Source organism: Xiphophorus hellerii, chromosome 9 (assembly GCF_003331165.1).
Source record: "Xiphophorus hellerii strain 12219 chromosome 9, Xiphophorus_hellerii-4.1, whole genome shotgun sequence".
NCBI classification, from domain to species: domain Eukaryota; kingdom Metazoa; phylum Chordata; class Actinopteri; order Cyprinodontiformes; family Poeciliidae; genus Xiphophorus; species Xiphophorus hellerii.
In genome coordinates, this window is record NC_045680.1 from 17,534,056 (window position 1) to 17,551,432 (window position 17,377).

General features: G+C 41.1%; 1 protein-coding gene across 1 annotated transcript in view; it reads right to left on the reverse strand.

The window, feature by feature from the left end:
* Window positions 1-16,999, reverse strand: part of sema6bb (sema domain, transmembrane domain (TM), and cytoplasmic domain, (semaphorin) 6Bb) — a 171,443-nt gene extending 154,444 nt beyond the window's left edge. Inside the window, exon 1 of the mRNA XM_032572025.1 lies at window positions 16,194-16,999. The gene's annotated coding sequence lies outside the window, so the exon portion shown is untranslated. The remainder of the gene's footprint in view (window positions 1-16,193) is intronic.
* Between the last annotated feature and the right edge of the window lie 378 nt (window positions 17,000-17,377).

A 17,377-nucleotide genomic window follows, 5' to 3' on the forward strand; every position in this document is an offset into this window, starting at 1 on the left:
AACACTGATTCCTGTTCCTGTAAGGTAGGAGCTGGAGTTGTGTTTATGGACACAAATTCAGGCTATTTCTATAACTAGCTTCCCATGAGAGTCTGCATCCCTTGGGACACAGATGGAAGAGAACTAGTTCCCCAAAATAAAGCGCCGGTTCACAGGGAATGTCCTGCTCTGAGATTAATCTCTTCATCCACCAACGCAGACATTTCTAAACCTTTAGTCAAACTAAACATCAGCTCCTCATTTAACACAAGTTGTTTGTTGAGCTAATTTTCAAGACTGTGTATGTACAAGTGATAGAGCACAATAATGTGATAGGGCACAATAATGTTCAACATTCTCTCTGTTGTTCTCATTATTTCTTTCCATCTCTTCATTAGATTCTGCAAGGGCAGTAATATTTCATACCAGGGCATGGTGGGGTGTTGGCTTTAGGGTTTATACATCTGTACTTCTTAGAGAGGAGTGAGATGACCATCATCAGTTCATTATTTTGCAAGCTCAAATTGTGAAAGATTTAAGTCAACATTTGCTAGGGCTTTTTTTTTTTGGCTTTTTCAGGGGTGAGGGGAGTGATGACTGTAACTTGTGTCTAATATGTTTGCATACAGAACATGCTTTCTATGAATGGTCAGTGGTGCAATAGTCTACATTTTTATTGTGTTATGTCAAGTTTTCAGGACTCCAAGGAGCTTTACTCTACTTTCATCCAGTCATATACACATTCACACACTGATGGTGGTAACTAACATTGTAGCCACAGGTGCCCTGAGGAAGACAGACAGAAGCAAAGTTGTCATACAGTCGGTGCCACCGGGCCTTCTGGCCATCCCAAGTAGGAAAGACGCCTGAAGTGAAGCTTAAATCATTTTGGCATACTTGTCAGCTTCACCTGAGTGAAGCCTACAATTGTTTGGTTGATTGAATATTTTGATCAAGAGAGGGTTAGATAAAGTTCTCAGTGAGTTCAAACTTTTGCACCCAAGACTTGTTTTTAAGAACATTCACTTTAAATTATAATTGTATCTTTAAAAAGTCATCTACATAAATATCTGAAAGCTCAAAATTAATATGACATCAGCATCAATGAAAGAAAACTTGAGAACACAACTGTATCAAGGACATAAGCTTTTTAGGCAACTTGCTTTTAAGGATGCTTTATTATACTGATATGACAACAGAAAAATAATGGCATGTCACAATATATATTTTTTTTCATAATCATCCAGCTACAGCAAAACATTTTTAAGCTTTTCAGCACTTGGTAGAAACCCTGGAACCACTTCATATCAGATCCACTTTGCTTGAATAAAGACTTCCTAGATGAACATACTCCACCCCACACACACACACACACACAGACTCTCCACTAAATTTCCTATCTGTTCTGTAAGCCTTGTTCAGTTGTAATTTTGCTCCTGCATGCTAGCCTCAAGAAAGAGAAACTAATTTTCAGGAGTGAAAGGGGATTATCAGATGCAAACCAAATCTCTCCACCTCCAGACAAAGATACTCGCATAGACTTTTCTGCTGGAACAAAACGTGTCTCAGAATTTGCGTTAGCTTGTATGTATGGCAGCTCTCATGGAGGAATCTTGTCAGCCGCGGCGTTTGCAGTTTCTCCTTATCAGTGCGAGAGAAGAAAGTTCACAATAGCAAAAAAAAAAAAAAAGATGCTGAGCTGGTGGCTCAGAAACCACAGGCAGAAGTGACAGCAGATAATATAATCACATTTACCTCATTATGTGGTCTGAATTTTGTGTTCAGTGTCAAATAAGTGAATAGAAAGTGATGTGGTCAGATGGAATGCTTGTGTATTTGTACCTCAACAAACATTGGGATATTTTTTATCAGTAAACCAGTAAAGCCTCATCAACAAAGAAGAGCCACTACATAAAAGAATCCTACTCAGGGTGGCTCTTTCTTTTATGGTTTGGACTGATTCCAATAGGTCATTAATAATCCCCCTCATTTTAGCTAGTCTCATTCTATTATTGCAGGGCATGCTGTTATTTTACCTTACCTGCTCACAGCAGGTAAAATAACTATTGAACACTTTGACATTCTTACAAATAAAGTGGAGTCAGAGGGAGAATGGAGTTAAATGCATGAAAAAAGGAAGCACAACAAAGCACATAAACTGAACAAAACAGCTGAAATCTGTCAGAAACTAATCAAGTATATCCCATCACTGCAGGTTAACATCACATTTAGCTGTAATAGACCTTAAAGGTTTTCTCAATGCCATTTTCAACACACTGATGGTAGTGTTTTCAAACTTTCAGATTTCTAGACTTCTCAATGCTAGCACAGAATCTACGCACAGTCACTGCACGATTCCAAAAGTAGAAGAAAAAGTATATCATATTTAATATCAAGTTTGATGCAAGCCATTTGAGCAAATCAGTGAAGTACTGGGAAAATAGCTGAGCTGACTTTGAACTCTTTGGATGTAAATGATTACCACTCACAAAACCCCAAACCAACACTGAAGTCTTAAGCATTGTGACATTGTGATTGTTTGTTTTTACCCAATTCATTTTAACTTCATTTATTGACTCATTTGAGTTTGACTCTTAGGATGTGTGAATCGCTTAGGTTATAATTAACATATGGTGTGAATTTCACATCAACAGCCCTATTAGAAATATGCTTACTGATAAAATGTTGACATTTTCAGTACTTATTTTCCCTGCTGCATCCTCGCATACAAGCAGAGCCACATACACACGGGCTGACACACAAATCTCCTACTGCACAAGCCAAGGAAACCATAGAGACAGGCTCAGGAAACAAAGAAAAGGAGTGGAAGGAAGATGAAAAGTGTCTATGTTTGGAGCCAACTGGGTAAAGATAACAGTAAATTAGAAATTGGATTAAGATTAAAAAAAGAAAACAAATTAACATCCAATTTAGAGACAGAAATATGTACATAAATATAGAGATTCATAAAAAGCCTTAAAGAAAATTATTTCTGTCATGCATTCTCTGCTTTGGCATACTTAATCTTTGTTGATATATCTTGTTGCACCTGTCAAAGTCGAATTTAATGATTGAACAAGCAGATATGTGAGCAGATAGGAGAAGCTGCCAAAGAAACAGACATAATTGGTCCAGATGTGTTGAAAACTTTATCTTAGGAAAGGGGGATAAAAATCTGAGCTAAGGAGCAAACGGCAGAGCCCCCAAAGCTTTACTTCCATTATATCCTGAGCCCAAAGCTGTCCTATTACAACCTAAGCCCAGTACAGCTTCAAAGCCACTTCATAGTGTCCATTAATGGCGCTGATGACAGCACAGAGGATTTCTGTGCCAGGTAGAATGGCACAAGCCAAAGCTGCAAAAAGAAGGCGTTGTATGGTAGACAAGTGGAGAAACTCAAAAAATTAAATTTTTAACATTAAGCTTGAGAGCTTTAAGTCATTCTGTCACTAAACACAGAGCTTTCCCTTCTCATGGGTATGCACAATGAAAAACACACTGAGTTATTGATGAAATAAATTAGGAAGGAAAAAAACAAAACTTTCAACTCTTGTTGGAGACATGCAGGGAAGGGAGGGGGGCAGACATGAAAGGTTACTCTTTGAATGCATGTTTCACAATGCTTTGAATTATTCCGACTCCTGGTCTCTTGCTGTTACAGCAAACAACAAGGCTTTCATGTTTTTCTCCGACATGCAAGAGGAAAAACTCACTAAGTCAATTCATCTCTGTTGTTGCCTCACTCCTAATGGTTCATGGCACATGAGACCACTCAAGTGCCAGGTTCAGACATTTTCTGTCTTGTTTATTCCTCCAGTTTAGACTCGGGTATACAATCTTCTCAGTGGTCTCACTGCTGCCACAGAACCACAAAGCCAGGGCAGAGCGTGGCTGCTTTTGAAAGAACAGACAGAACAAGCAAATCTATTTATAAGAAGCAAGCGGGATAATTGTTGAAAAGGTTAGCGCAGCTAGAGCAGGTAACAAGTGAGCCGTGTGTTGATGCACACAACAGGATGAGGAGGCGATGCTGCCGGCAGGGAAAGTCACGGTCAGAGAGAGCACCGTTTGAATCTGATGTCAGTAAGCTACAAAGGAAGCAGATACTAACCATGTTTAGGCATCAACAAAGACTTCACAAACTATAACGTAGCACAAATCCACAGACTATACAGAATAAAACACAACAAAGAAGCAACAACTGGACTTTTTTTGTCATATTTTTGAACACAAACCATTTAAAGTAACATCACACCAGACTAGGGTCATACACAGACATGTAAACTGAGAGGTTTTCAAAATAGTTCCTCCAGTTTATTTATGTATACCCACACAATTTCCCACACAAGCGGAGACGGACTCACACAGCCTGAAAAATAATCCACCAGGGCAGAAAGATCAAACTTTGATTTTTACAAATATGCAACAGAAATACTGAGTGGGAAAGCAGACCTGACAGACATGTTCATTTTAGCACTTGGAAAATATTGCAACCTTTTAAACATTTTAAAATCTTTTCACATTAAAAACCACAAACTGCAATGTATTTTATTGAGGGGTTTTTTTTCTTGAAAGATCAACAAAAAGTTGTGTATAATTAATTGGGAGAAAACTTATTTTAAAACTTATGACCAAAAGACCGAAAAACATGACATGCATAAATACCTACTCATCTCCATGGATATTGTGGAAAACTCTTTATGAGCATGTTTCTATAAACTTCTCAAACCTAAAAACATTTTAAATCCAATCAAATTGGACAGATGGCCTGCCTTCTTCCTCGACCTTTAATGAAGATGTTTGTTCACCAATATTCTCTGACAAACCTCTAACGCCTTCACAAAACATCTTCATTTGCACTTTGATTACATGACAAACATGTGGAATCTTTTTGTTTGGTAGCTTCTCGAGATTGCTGGTTTTTATTTGGGGGCATCAGGCTGAAGGGGGCTAATTATAAATGCAAAACACACTTTGGGTTTTTATTTGCCAATTATTTTGAAACAAACTTTCTTCTAGAATAATGTATTTTTCTGTTAAGTAAATCCTAAGAGAAGCCATTTAATTGAAAGTCATTGAAGCCTAACACTTCGAAAACTAAACATAAAACGAATCATGCACAGAGCCATTTGTACAAGACTAAATATGCATCACAAAATGGTTGCGACAAAAGCTCTAAAAGATCAGCAAGATAAAAGCCTTGGGAACTTTTGCTCATGACTACTTTAGAAGATTACAAGAAAGTCTGGCTGCTTTGAAGCAAAACAAACTGAAATGAGGGGTGGCTGAGAATTCAGCAGAGCACTGTAAATAAAGATTCCATCTGAGACTGTGGAAGTGAATGCTTCCTTTACATTCCCATTTCAAGCCCTTCATTTACTCCAACACCGTTTCCCTCCAGAGATATCATGCCCCACAGTGTCCCCTCGCGCCTGCCTTGCTCAGCTACCAGAGAAGCCAGTCAAGCTCAGAGACTCAGAGAGCGATGCATCACTTGATGACATGGGCTGATAGATGCCTGACAGACTGCCAAACCCGTCGACGTGCTACATGAGTCAAGAACAAACACTCCTCCGACGTGTGTGGATGTGCTTTTGCACATGTATCCATCATCGCCATGTAGGAGGTGTGTGTATGTGGATGTGTTTTCAAAACCTGGCCTGGGTGAGAAAAACCATGCAAACTGTCCATCTTAGTTTATGGAGGAATGAAGGAGACCAAGTCCAGACTCTGATAATGAGGAAAGTAGGAATGGAAATTAAGTTCCCCTGACTCAGGAAGAATAAAAACAATCACAAATCAATGTGTTTACATGGTGCAGTTGAACCAGATATTTACATACATTTCATGAAAACTCATTCTTTTTTTTCCCCCTCACCAACTCACATGAAAACAGACTGGGCTTCCCGTTTTAGGTCAATTAGGATTGTTGAAATCATTTTAATTGGCAACATTTTTAAATAATGGAAATATATATATAAATATATTTTTTTACAACTTTCTTCAAAGTCAGACGTTTATGTACACCAAGATGCCTTAAAATGTATGTGAACTTCTGAATTTGAAGAAAGTATCTAAAATTCTTCCTTTATTCTGCTATCTAATGAATAGAGATGATTTTGGTAATTCTAACTAATCTAAAACAGAAAATGTTCAAACTGATTTGATGTCAGGCAGTGGGAGAAAAAAAAGGTTACGAGCTTTTTATACATCGTGTGTAAATATCTGGTCTCGATTGCATCTGCGCACACACATAGATGCACTCCCTTCCTGTCTTTTCGCCTCCTCTTTCCCACAGAAATAAATTTGTAAATGAACAAGCCCTGCTGGAAGTAAGCGGTGACGCCAGGCCCGAGCTCTGAATGTCACAGTCACTCATTGCAGTCTCCCTCTAAGTGATGCAGACAGAGCCCCATTCTCATTACCCCACCAGTCAAGCCAGGGGGCGAAAAACATTTACATGCAAATACGAATGACCCACCGGCTACCTCGAGCGCACTGGCTGCCGTGTTGTCAAAGCACGGCAATGACAGAAAATCCGCTTGCCAATCAACGGCTCCATTGTAAAAACACAAACTATAGAAGAAAGTGCTATGTGTGTAGATTATCAATTTTTTTTTGTAACTTTTGATTGGTTTGTAACTTCTGCTAGTGCTCCCCATGTCCAGTGACATTAGTTTGAAAGGATTCAGACTGTGACATTACCAACTACATTAACAGATGTGTGGGGAAGAGGCTTAAAGTCCTTTCTATAATTTCTATAAACCCACAGAGTTTACAGATCGTCTACCATACTCACAGGACCCACTTGTCTCTGACAGCTGTGCCTAGCACCCCATAATCAAACACTCTTTCAGTCTGAACTATTAGGAATCCAGAGCTCATAACAAATATGGGTCCGCCGTCTCACCAATGCGGTTAATAGAGGACAGATTGCTGATGGACTGGCTGGGTCTCCAGGGGTTCTGGGCAAGAGCAGATTCCTCCTGCTCGCAAGATACTTGGATCAAAAACCACCCTGCTGTCATCAGACCTGTTGCCTCCAGATGGGTCCCGGCTCTGTCCGTGTGATTCGCACTCTCAGAGAGCATGCGGCGTAGTCCTTCTCCTCCTCTTCTTCTTCTTTCTCTAGTCCTTATTTCATCTCTCTTTTTTATCCTGACCAGCAAAAAAGAGACATCAAACCTGACCTTCTCCATCTTTTCAGCACTTCTTAAAGTCCGAGCCAACGTTCTTTTGTTCTTTAACCTTGACGCACGGCTTTTTAACTCTGTGTGAGGCTTTCATCTGAAATCATACTCATTGGCTCAGTTTCTTGGCTAAAATCCCTCCTGAGTGCGGCGTGCGCGGGGGCGTGCGAGTGCATGAGCTCACATGCTCGGTGCCAGGGAGATGAGCAGACGCACCGCGCAGCAAGGCCTCTTTGATGCGGCGCAGTAGAGACCCACGGCAGGGCCGTACATTAATTGCAGCTTCTGAGCCGTTAATTTGGGAGAGTACGTTCAAGGACCCACTTTTCCTCCACTTTCCAACAGCAACAGAGGCTGAACAGGCATCCCCCTCAAGATTCATCCACTTTTTTACCTCTTCTCAAGGCCTTCTGTCGGCTAAGTGCCTCTCCGTCCATACAATTCAGCTTAATCCACAAACATGTTTTCCCCTTTTGCTTCCCCTTCTTTCTCGACCACCGTTACTGAGCAAAGGGACAGTAGGTCACAGCGTCTGCACTGTTCTCCCTCCTTCGCCAACTGGCAAGCACACCCTGCCAAAAAGCCAGAGTTTTCTTTTTTTCAGTCTGACTGATCCCCACAAGTTATTAAATGTACTGAGCTGATAATTAACTCAAATAACAAAATAAGTGGAATCGCAGCAGACATAAAGTGTGGATTACACAAACTATGAGTAGAGATCATCAACAGAAGCTAAGCTACGGGTGGCAAACAATTCCGTCAAGAGCAAAAATATGACAATGAGAGCTTTCTCATTTTGTTTTCGCAGCATCTCTACGACCATAAAACCACAGGAAAGAGCCGCTTTGGCTGAAAGTTCCCCTAAGAAATGAATCAGCTATAAAATCCGCAGCGGGATAACTGTAGTCTGCCCCGCAGGGCACGATCTCTCCAGATTCATGCTGTGCTGATGCGGGAAGTGATTCAGGATGTGTGTGGCCAGCATCTTCTCTGTTATGTCTCCCCCCAATAAGGTAATTAAACCTGCACACTTATTAGTTATGAGCTTGTCAAAAGTAGACAGGGGCCTAAAACCAAGAAAAAACATCTGGGGATATGCTGGGTCAGAAACAAGTGCTGCTATTTTTATAACACCAGAGGAAAATAATGTAATTTCTTAAGCCACAAGAAGTTCAGAAGGAATATTTTTGACAAGACAATTATTAGTTGTGCACTGAGCAAATCTGGAAGTCTTTTGGAAGTGTGGCTGAAGAAAATTTACTGTTAAAAGAAACCTACAAGATGTAGGACATGTGGGAGTATGTACAACTAGCAGTTTTACCTTACTTGCAAAATGCTATGGAAACCAGGAAACCAACACAGCACATTACCTTAAACACAACATGCCAACTGGGATCAGCGTCATGCTGCTGGGGTGATTTTCATTAAAAAAAAAAGAAAAAGAGGGAATTGGTCATAGCTGACTGGAAAACGGATGGAGCTTAAAGAAATTATGATATGTTGGAGGCTGCACCAGACTGAGGAAGAAACTGAGGAAGAAAGAAATTTTGTTTGTCAAAATGTAAAAAAATAAATTAAATATAAATTTTAAAAAAAACAGAGGGAAGTAAGATAATTTCAGTGCAACTGCTGGCATCAAATATAAAGCTCAACGGCTTAGACTTAGAGTGGATTGTTAGTGTGCAATTGTGCATGACAGCATATTATGCAAACTGCATTTAAATGTGCAGTTTGTATAAGCTTGTTGGTTATGTTGGGCCTTGTTAGAGTCCTATTTTGGTCAGAAAATGAGAGTCATTTGCCTCTGAGATTATAAACAGAGTGTTAGAATCTGTGAAAAAGAGAAACCGACCAAAAGAGAGGGTGGGGGGAATCTATGTGAATTCAAGCAAGCTGACCATGAAAGACATTCAACCCACACTCACAAATTGTTAATTTGTGTCCAAGGCAGTAAACATCGGTGCCCGTCTCCATCGTGTCTACCCGTCTTTTCATTCTGACCTGTAATGCCCATGGTACGCTGCCAAGAGTTCATACACATGGAAATGTCTCTTTCCCAATGCAGAGAACACCTACCTCTCCCACTCCCTCCCTCTGGGACTTTTGTTCAGATATAGGAAAGAGACACTTTTACATACACATGAGCAGAGAGGAAGAAGCCCTGCCTGTGGAAGTACACTAAGCATACATGGAATGCCAGTTTTTCCCCAACCAGAGTCATCTTTATTCAACAGCCACTTGGCCTTTGGTGATAGCAGCTGCATTCTCTGTTCCTGTCATACTGCACCACCTCGGGCTTACACAACTTGATGCCGCTCCAACTTCTCCAAGACAATATGTCACAGTTAAAGTGCATTGGTAAAAATACTGAAATCACAGCCTTCCTTAGGAAAACAGAGGAGAGACTAGCCTTTGGCTCCTGATGAGAGCAACTGTATAAAAAAAGAAAAGAAAAAGAGTTTTCAAAGAAAAATGAAGGCGTGCTTATTACTGACTGCATCGAGCTTCTGTCTTTGAACTCTCATCTACTGCTTGGGCTTTGCAGTGGATGTGTAGGAAAAATGAAGACGAAAAGATGAGAGTGAAAGGAAGACGGTGCTGGAAAAAACATGTGATTAAAAGATAAAAGGGAAAGAGCAGATGATGAGGGAGCAGCATTGTGTGATTAAATGGCAGAGGTGATCCCATTGGACCACAGCCATTATTGCATTTTAATAGACGACAGGGTTGATCCTTGACCCGTTTTGAGGCAGGGGTAGTGTTTAGTGCAAACGGCTCTCCTTGATACACCTCCAACCTGCAGGGCATGTGGGCATTAGAAGTAACGTGAGCTGTGCGAGGCCTTGAAGGGTCACAAGAAATAGCTTTATTCTCCTTCCACAGCATCTCAAGCAGCAGCCTTGGGCAAACAACAACAACCAAAGCATCTGTGTGTGTGTCAAAGAGGATTTCAAAATACGAGCAGCGCAATTTAATCTACGTCTTTAATTCATACATTTCAAAGTGCTTTCCTACTTTCCCCAACAACCATGTTCCCTTCACCCAGCTGACCCCCCCCCAAAATCGACCTTCAATCATCAGTTCCTCCTTTTCACCTTCTCTTTCTTCCAGCTCCACATGCTAAGTGGGAACATTGTTACGGTCAATTTGTCCCATTCAGGGTCCCGGTGGGCAGTGTCCCTGCCCTGACAACCCGCAGACAGAGACCACACTGCCTGAGAGGCCTTGACATCAAGGTCCGGAGCAAGCTTGGAATGAGGAGGAGGAGGGGGAAAAAAGCACAGGGCAGAGGAAAGAAAAGGGAGGGAGAAATTAGTGAGGAGAGGTGATGAGGGAAGTGCTGGAATGGAGACAAAATGTGTGAAGGAAAACAAGTTTTGGGGGGAATGATGCAGCAAAAGAATGCAGAGGGAAAGGAAAGGAGGCCGGGGTCCCTAGTTTAATGCAGCCCCGAGATTATGCTCAGGGTTGTTTCAAAGCTGTCAATCAATCCCAGGTTTGATGCAGTAGGTGATGACAGCATTGCTTACATAGAAGAAAACCTAAATGCACGATTTATGGTTCTGCATTCATGTTCATTTGCATAGATCTAAGCTTTGTAGGAACTCTGTCAGCACAGTGGCCTGAATATAAACGCCATTCCTTAGTTTGAGACTGTGTCCAGGTCAATGGCTACAGAAGTTACCCCCAATCAGAAAAATGTCAACAGCAGTAGAGGTCACTGCAAAGAAAAACAACAAACCCTGGGTTTAAAACATAAGGCCAGTGAGGGACTTTTTAAGAGTGCCTCTGCCAGCTTCTTGGCTCTGATTGCCCAGACAGGCTTTCAATCAAAAAGCATCACCTTGAGTTTATATACTGCACAGTCAATGGATGGTGTCTGCCGGTCAATACAGTGACATTAGCTATTTCATTAATTCAAATCAATGTGCTGCTCATTTATCTTGAAAATAATGTGATAATTTAAGGGAGACTATGCCTTAAACAGAAATGTGCATCGCTAGTCAATCAGCCTGTTTAATCAGGCTGATTGACGGTGGCGGCCAAATGCCAAGTTTAGAAAAGGAAAACCTTCAAAAATGCTTCTAAAGTGTGACAAGTGCGAGTCACCCTGCTGTTTTTAGTGGGAAGTGTTAAGTTTGGCAATAAAAATTTTGAATTATTGATGGAGATTTGGGAGGTTTTTTTATCTAAAGTGGTAAAGTTACAGAACAATTAAACTGTTGTAATCTGAAAATAAATAAATAAAATGAAAGTGACAGCAAATTTAACAAACCAAGTCTTGACGAAGTTGAACACTGAACTACACACCCTCGACACAAACTTCAGATCAATGTTTACTGAATGTTTTTAATATCCCAACTTTAATGAATATGGCAAAAATGACACAAAGCATTTAAAAGTTTTGAACAAATATATTCAAACATCTGTTTTTATGCAATATGATTCATATTTTTACAACAGGACATCTGAAGATATTGTTTCATTTTACTTTGATTAGTCCTATCTCTTTAGGTTGTTAATATGTTTTAACTGAACTAACCATACTCAGTTAAAACAAAATTGGACTGTACAGGTTACTGACCCCTGGTTTACATGGAGGTAAAAAGACTGGGATGTCAGCAGAAAGCAAAAACAAATTTGTTTCAAACAAAGACCTCAAAATGTTACCGCCAAAAGTTTTGATTTCTTTAGTCTGCTTTCAACAAATATTTTCACATCGATCCTTAGAGGCAGACAGTCGAATGGTGGTTATCCTGCATAACTTGCCTGTCCGAAATCTGTGGAACAACTCCTAGTTAAAAAGTCAAAGCATTAATAATAGCGGTGGAAATTACTGATATCAATCAGCTAGTGCAGCAGCTAGCTATAATGGGCCAAGGCTGGAGAGGAGACACTGCTGACCAAGCAATCACACTGATTTCTTATAGGCGAGTACACCTGCTGTTTGGGCTCCCAGGTTTCTGAGAGGTGGTGCTACCCTCCTGTGTGATCTACAGGAGGATACTGCTTCATTGTACTTTAATAATAAATACCTGACTTGTTAATTGCTCTCATATGAAAATACAATGAAAAATTGATGGGATAGGACTTTAGGCACATCGTCACCTTATCAGCGCTAAACCACAGTACGACTTGTCCTACCGTGTGGGAACTGCCCCAGGCCCACAGGTGAAGTTAACCCCCCGCCAATTCAGCAAAGACGAGGGATTAAGTGACTGTGTTAAGGCACCTGTTATTTCTGCACAAAGGACACAACACTTGCTCCGAAGCATGAGGCCTGGAGCGGCTGTTAGCGTCAGAAGCAAGGCTCAAACAGGGCACCCATTCAACCAAGGCTGGCAGTGCTGAATCACACTCACATCGGGCCCAGACAGACTGACTCACACATGTGCACACATACAGAGTCCGTACAATACAGGAAGGCAAACAGACACAACAAGATAGACACCGACCCTTATGTTTCTCTCTGATGGACACGAACAAACTCTCACCCTGCCGTTCTCTCCCGTGTCTTTGATCCCGACCCACACACATCGACTTCTTCAAATTAATTGCCAATTCAGACTCCAGAGTCGAGACAGCGGGAATCTGTCAGGGGCCCTGTGTATGGGAAGCGATGTTGCAGATCTCCTTAAATGAGCTAACTTTATAATAAATCACTGGGCACTGCTAGCCAAGGATTAGGCAAGCTCCACCGAGCAGTTTGTTAAGCTGCAGAGAGAAGAAGCACTGGGGATGGAGAGAGGCCCGCCAAAACTGACATCAGCTCCAGGACCTTGGAACAGTAAACCCTCCCATGCCGCCTGGTTTCTTGGGCACACATTTAGCCTTGTTATCTGAGTTCTCCGCTGACACAAAATCCCAGTGCTATTAAGCCTTTACATGGAATTATGGTGTTTGCTTCTGTAGGGGATTTTAGACTAAACAGTTATTGTCCAGAACATGAGCTCTACCCTCAGGTACCCAGTTTTTCCAAAGTGCTCTCTCCTTATACTTGCCCTAAATATTTTTCTGCACCGTCTTGCCTCAACTGAGTCATTTCTCTTGGAAGGAGTAATGCTTCCTACAGTGAGGTTATTTATACATGGACCTGCACAACATTTATCCCCTCTCCTGTACATGCAGAAGAACAGCAGATAAGAATAATCACTTCTTCTAGCAAATTTCCTCACCGATTTAAGGATCATCACTGATTCAGTGTTACTGGATATCTTATGAACCTTCAAGAGAAGCATATCAAGAAAAGCAGCTTATGTTTTCAAAGTGAAACTAAAGGGAGCCTTCAGCAGCTTTTTACTTTAGATATCCTTCCTCTTCATCTTTTCTAAGGATAGACAGTGAACATACTTCAATCTAAACTTGGCCACTAAACAAATTAGATTACCACACACGGATCATAGATCAAGTCATGTAGATTATTCCTCTTTTGTCTTTTAATTTGCTGCTTGTGATAGCACTTCTCATACAATTGCTAGGCGACGTGGGACGAGCATGTCAGTGAAAGACTATTTTGTTTCTCTTTCACAGTTATCTCAAGAAAGCTGCAAAGTATAGATGATTACACAAAAATATGGTCATTTGAGGTTTCATTTAATACTTATCCCATCTCCCAGCGAGTACTTCCTTAGATCTAACGTGGTTTGCAAATGCATTCATAGCCCCTATAAACTTTTTAACATTTTGTCATTTACAACCCAAGACTTCAAAGTGTTCAATAGGATTTTTATGTGATAAACCAACAAAAAAAACTGTAAGTAACTGCAGAGGGTAAGGAAAATAGCATATGGTTCTCAAAATGTATAATATATTAAAAGTCAATCATTTTAGAAACTCACTGCAATTTCAGCTGAAAAACACTTTATAGTTTTACCAGCTTTGCAAAACTATAAACATTTTTGCCCATTCTCCTTTATAAATTAGCTCAAGCTCAGTGAGTCCAAATGAAAAGATTCTGGGAATGTCAGTTTTCTCTTTTTCCTATTCTTGTCTGACATTCTCAACAAGATACAGGTCTGGACTTTGACTAAATTTGATGTAAACCATTCAATCTTTAGCCAAACCTGTGATCTTTAACCAGCTTCTCTATACCTGCTAAAGAAAAGCAGGTCCAACAGCTTGACCTTGCCACCAACACGGTCACTATGTAGATGGTGAGCTCAAAATGGTTTATGATGTTGATTTCATGAATACATACAGCTACCAAAACCTACTTACCACCTTACAAATTTTGTTTTTGTGTTTCCATCACACTTAAATATTTCACAAGATCAAGCAAAACGTCCTGCTCCACCAGGGATCACCTCGATGTGTTCTGGGTAGTACCTATTGTTTTCTGCAACGCAGACCTTTGCTTGTATTTTGCACTTTTACATTTTTATCTCAATTGACAAAATTATCTTCTGTCACATGTCTGCTGTGTCTTAGAACAGTGGCTATTTAATTTTTGCATGATTGTCAAGGCCACATTTGTGGAGTAAAAAAATATATTCATTGTTCTGTTAGCAGATCATTCCAACTTAGATTTGGATCTATGGAGCTCCTCCAGTTTCCATGAACCTTTTGGCCGCTTCTCGTGTGAATGTTCTCCTATGGTGAATGTTGTCAGTCTAGGTGAGTGGCCAAAACTATGAAGGTGCGTCATACTCTTTCCATTTTCTGATGTTGGGTGTGCTCTTTGAAATCAAAGATGGTTTAAACTAACCCCGTTTTTAAATTTCTTAACCTCATCCCTGACTTGTGCTGTGTGTTTATTTAGGGATAACAGAGCATAAGAGACAGAATACAAACTCATGCCACAGTTTTCTAATTCACTATTATTTTTTTTACCTTTTTTTCATAACCATGCATCTTGTCCTTTTCACTTCACAATAAGGCACTACTTTATGTTGGTCATAAAAAAACTTGAACTAAAACTAGGATGAACAAATGTGAATGCTTTTTTAAGACACTGCACCGTGTATTAATTTTAAAAAGACCAAGCCTGATCCAGCACGTCATTGCCTGATGTGAGCAGCAGGGGGAAAAGGATCCTATATGCAACCTCCAGCCGCCTCCTTGAGCTCCGGTTGCCAGAGCAGGCGACACCCCAGAGGAAAAGGAATTAAAGAGCCTCTTTTCCACCAAGGTTGATTGATACTGTTAAGAGTGACAGCAAGGTTAAAGGAGCTGCTGGTCTTCTATCCTCACACTGGACTGCCTCACTTTCTTTAGAAGCCTCTCTCTTGCCCCCCGTAACTCTCCACTTCTCTCCTCTCACACAAACTGGGGCTCATTTTTAAGAGAACCCTTTTCCCCTGGGGGCTTTAGTTAGTTCTCTATCTCTCTTTTCCAGTCCACAAACCTCAGCACCGGACAAAAGGCAGCTTGAAAGGCAATTTGAATTTGAAACAGAGGGGGACACAGGAAAAAATGTGCAAGTCCCAAATGGGAAAACTTGAGGCGACTTGGAGCCAGCTAGGGTAGGAGTATGGCGTTAATCGTAAACTCTGTACAGTGTTGAGACAAGATCCTGCAGAGAAAGGAGAGGGACATGGTACAGCCTTCAGGCGTAATTATAATGGGCATTAGAGATCCGGAAGGTTGGACTGTTAAAATAGACGACAGATACGAGGAAAAACCTCCAGTGAAATTCTGCAACACACAATTTAAAAATGAAATTAAAGCTCCAATGAAGTGCGAGCTTGTCAAATTACACGGCTTCTTTAAGAAACTGAGTTTATTGGTTTCAATTGACAGAGGACAACAAAAAAATCCCCCATCATGATATATTTGATATGTGGATGGAGATAGCTCAAGTCTAGTTTTCAGTGCGGCTGCAAGCTACGCAGTATGAAATTGGACGCGCAGATGCCACAGATTGCACCCACTACTGACTACGAGATGAGTTGGTTCAATTTAGATAACTAGATTCCCTCCGCTAATCAATGCATCTGAAACATTAAGGCGAGGCACAGAGCGAAAGCAGCGCACCGCCAGCACCACCCCAGCGCAGCCCTTCACCGGACCCCTCGGATCACTTACCTCTGATTACCAGGAGAGAAAAAGCGCCGCCGAGGCAACAACAGTATGACTCAATTGTCTCTGTCCCACTTGGTACCAAATATCCAAGCGCGATCTAGAGCCTTATCAGATCCCGCGTTGGGCTTTAGAAAGTGTCCCTTCCTGTCGCACCTGTCTCTGGCGAAGAAAAAAAAAAAAGAAAGAGAAAACTGTTCGCGACATCCATAAGACAACTGTCTCAGCGGTTGGTGTGTGTCCGTACCCTCTTTCATGGGTTTCAGCATTCACATATGCACGCACACATGCACCACCTGTCCCTCCCGGTGCAGAGCAGCCCACAAAGAGCGCCTATGTGGCGCAACGACACATGGTCAGTCTCTGCTGCAATATACTCCCTCGAACCGAGATCTCAAAGTAGTCTGTAGTGGTCGGTTAAAAAAAAAAGAAAATAAAAGAACAGCAAGACGGAACAATTAAAAATAAAAGGACAACACATCCGTTTGGAAATCACATCTGCCTCTTCATCCGTTGTGAGATCATGTCTCTGCTGTACCCAACAATAGTTGGTATATTTATTTCTCGCGCTGCGCACCGCCGGTGCTCTGTCTCTGCGGCGTGCTCTCCACTTCAGCTCTCAGTGTTTGGGGGAAACACTGCGCTCTCTCCACTTTCACGTACAGGCAGAAATCCCATTCATCGGCTGATTTAAAAAAAAAAAAAAAACAGTTCCTGCTCCCTGAAGCTGAGCTCCGGAGCTTCGATGAGGTGGGAGGACCGATGGGTTAGACTCTGAGCACCAGCATCTACAGCGCTGCTGTCATCCCCGAGACGCCTGGAGACTGTTCGTGCCAAAACCTGAAGCAGAATTACGCACCGGCTGGAATGGAACTGATTAGGGACTAATTAGGGTTAATTGGGAGTGTTGGCGTTGCCAAAAATATCACCCACGTCAAAGTTAGGTTAAACACGGGTGGACTCTTTTGGAGACCTGAAATACTTTAGGTTAATTTTAGTAAAAACTAAGACATAGCTTAACCAGGAAACTTGGGTGTACCATCTATTTTAGGCTGATTACAATGAATTTCACATTTCAAATCTAAAAATTGAAGGGAAAATCAATGGTTTTCAATTTTTTTATATTAAAAATATGAATGAGTGTGTTACCTTTTCATTCAACCTTTGTAATTATTGTAGAAGTATTTTTT